The sequence below is a fragment of the Sinocyclocheilus anshuiensis genome, unplaced genomic scaffold (assembly GCF_001515605.1).
Source record: "Sinocyclocheilus anshuiensis isolate Anshui unplaced genomic scaffold, SAMN03320099.WGS_v1.1 scaffold283, whole genome shotgun sequence".
NCBI lineage: Eukaryota > Metazoa > Chordata > Actinopteri > Cypriniformes > Cyprinidae > Sinocyclocheilus > Sinocyclocheilus anshuiensis.
Genome location: NW_015549605.1, coordinates 6,970,719 through 6,974,369, shown reverse-complemented (window position 1 = coordinate 6,974,369; position 3,651 = coordinate 6,970,719).

Here is a 3,651-nt window from a genome sequence, read left to right as displayed (position 1 = left end):
ACTAGCGTATATACTGTGTGTGTGTGTGTGTGTATATATATATATATATATATACACACACACATACATATATACACACACACACACACACACACACACACACACATATATATAATTTGAATAGTCAATATAGTCAAAAGGGGGGAAATTATATTGTATTAAAATATAATAAATTATATAAATTTTTAAATCGGTAAGATATAATATATTTTTATTTATGAATTACATTTGAATAATTACATCAATAATTGCAGAATTGTATGACTCACAATAAGAATATGTATTAAGAAAGTAATAAAGTCAATTTTGATTACATGTGGACTTTAATAACAGTTTAACCCCAATTTGTTGTTTGCCTCTTCTGCATTGAGCTGTCCTGAGTAGAGTAAAACACACAGTTCTCCCACACACTACCTGAGTCAGCAGCTCACGGCCCACGGCAGCCAATTTGATTGATTGGACTGAGAGTTCCCACATTCAGGACACAGGGAGAGTTTCACAGGATGTGCAGTAAAACGCAGAGAGCCATGTCAAAACCTCCCACTGAGGTAGTGCTTCAACACTTGGTCCAAGCAAACACTTAAAGTATAATGTTTTTGAGACACAGGCCGGCTACTGAAAACCTGCCATGAATGACTGGCCTCACACACGGATCTAAAAAGAGAGAAAATCAACATGGGAAAGAGAAAAAAAAATCATTAAATAGAACATTTCATGCTGAAGTATCAGAACAGATGACTGTAGTATGCAGTATATACTGTGTGCTGAGTATGGGAATGTTCTGTATGCACAGAATACACAGATGATCGATTTACAGTATAACACCGTCAACAAATTCCATTTACCTGGAGTATTTATCCATTAGCATCTGAATAGCGGTCATTCATTTGGCTCACAACACCCTGGAAATATGCGTTTAGAAATCTGACACACTTTACTGTACAGAATATGGAATCCCACAATGCGTTGTGCTCAACCTTCACTTTCTATGGAAGCTTGTTTCCGCCATGGGCTAAAAAAAAAAATACAACACAGAACTGAAAAAATATCAGAATTTTGAGATAAGCAATTACCTTAAAAAAAAAAAGTCAAAATTGTCAATTGGAAAAAGTCACAATTGCGGGACGTAAACTCAGAATGAAAAAAAAAAAGTCGGAATTGCAAGATACAAACTCAGAATTCCGAGACTAAACGTTGGAATTGCGAGATGCAAACTCAGAATTCCAAGAAAAATTTAGCAACTATGAGATGTAAACAGAATCCAGAGCGGGGAAAAGTCCGAATTGTAAGATGTAAACTCAGAATTCCCGGGGAAAAAAAGTCCGAATTGCAAGATAAAGTCGGAATTGCCAGATGCATGCTCAGAATTTCAAGAAAGATAAGTTGCAATTGCGAGATGCAAACTCAGAATTGTTTTTGCAACTGCGAGATATAAACAGAATTCCAAGAAAAAAAGTCAGAATTATGAGAGAAAAATGTGCAATTACCTTTTTTATTTTTTATTCTGTGACAGAAACAGACATAATTTTCCTTCTTATAAATGAACCAAAAGTGAAAAACAGTCTTGTTCTAAACTTATTTTGATAAGACTGTCAAATGTTAAGATGAAAAAATGCAAAGAATATAATGCAAACTAATAATTTTTGTTAGATGATAAGTAGTCTCGCGTAGCCTCACCTTCAGACTGATGGCAGAAGGTTTAGGAACCTTGGCTGCTTTGAATGGCCAAGACCCGCCCAAGAGGCCATATGACTGACAGGTAAAGCAACCAATCATGTTTCGGTCCAAGGGGCCAGATGATAAGTGGATGCCACTCGCTAAATTAAACATGAATGTAATGAGGTCATGTGACAACAATATATCAGAAATCATTCTATTGTGTAAACAGAGCTGTTATCACAGTTTGTGTCTGAGGTTTTGAAGAACTCTCATTCTGTCTCATTCATGGGAATACATCCCGGTCTGCTTAGTTCAGTGTCTACTGTGTCCAGAGTGACGAATGGTGGCATGGAACTCCAAACGAAAAGCCTTGTGATCACTAACAACGCACACAAGGTCTCCATTCAGACTCGCGTTCCGCTTGGCACGAGCAACAGAGCAACGATGAGGGAAAGTAAGAAATGACTTTGAAGCGCCTGCGAGTCAGTATCTGTTTCACAGGCTTCAGGTTCAGCACAGAGCGGCGCCAGCGGCCTCCGGGGAAAAGAGCTGCAGCGCGATTGAGAAGCTGAACACGATGAGTCGCACAGAAAACTAGACATTAACACCACCTACGCTCGTGCATTTCAAGTGCATTAGTGTACATGACGGCTTTAGTGAGAATCTGTTTGCCTAGGGAGAAAATGAATGGACTTTTTGCTTCTGGATCTCGATTATACAATCTCCATTCATTTTTTCCATAGGGAAATTGATTTTTAATAATAACTGATAAACCTTTTAAAGACAGGCCTGTGTTAATTGATTGTGTATGCTTTTATTAAACCCATCTGTTCGCATCAACATTTTCTTTTAAAGGATTAGTGGAATTCGTTGTGAAAAACTACATTACCCATGATGCTGTACAGAAAAACCCACCAATCAGAGAGTTGCAACGAGTGCCAAAAGAGATTTTTAGCCCCGCCCACTCTCATGAAGTACACTGAAAAAAATTATTCATTAAATTTACAAAAAAAATTTTAAGCTAAGTGGTTGCAATCAATTTATTTTAGCTACATTTAAATAAACTAATTTAGTTTACTAACTTTTAACGTTTTTTTTTTAAAGTAGCTTTTCAGTGTACAGTACTCTAGACAGTCTCTCTACACTCTCAAAATGCGTGTATATATATATGCATATTTTGCAATGAACTTAAAATATATGGTTATGATAGATTCAGCCAACAACTTTAAATAGTTTTACATTTCTACATCATTTTTAATTCGATTAATGTCATTCGCAATGCTTCATGGGTTTGTAGTTCTTTCCCTCACTAAAAGTTCACAGTCTTGTAACTTTGTCTTTTTATATGATTTTCATTTACTTTTTTGCTTCAGATCAGAGTTTGTAATGTTGTGATTCTCCTCGTAGCTGATTGGTTTGGTTAATGGCGTATAATGCATTAACAAAGACTTTTTAAAATCCCTATGGGAAAAATTAATGGAAAAATACTTTCATGATCAGTGCAGCTGAAAAGTGGGCGGGCATTAATGCACTCTATTTACTTGTTGGAACTCTCTGATTGGTGGAGATTTCTTTGCAGAATCATGGGTAATGTAGTTTCTCACTACGAATTCTATTGTTAAACATGATTTTGAGTAGAAATAATGTGAAAAGTTGGCTTCAACAAAACCATATACCATTGATTAACAACCTAAGAGCTCACAACTGGTCTGTCTTCAAATGTTTATAAGTTGTTAAAAATCAGTTAGTCTATGGAGAAAATTAATGGAGTTTTTACTTCCGGAACAAACGGTTGCACTCTATAACGCTCACAAAATCCCCCAAATTCGCCAAAATCCCCCTCGCTCGCTGAAATAAAGCCAGCATTATCAGAGGACGGCGCTCTGGATGCTGAAGGAACCGAATACACACGCTTTTGTATGTTCATTGAGTTCAAATTGACCCCTTTTCCTCTAAAGGTCCAACAGTCTTTCCACAAATGGATTTTTGATC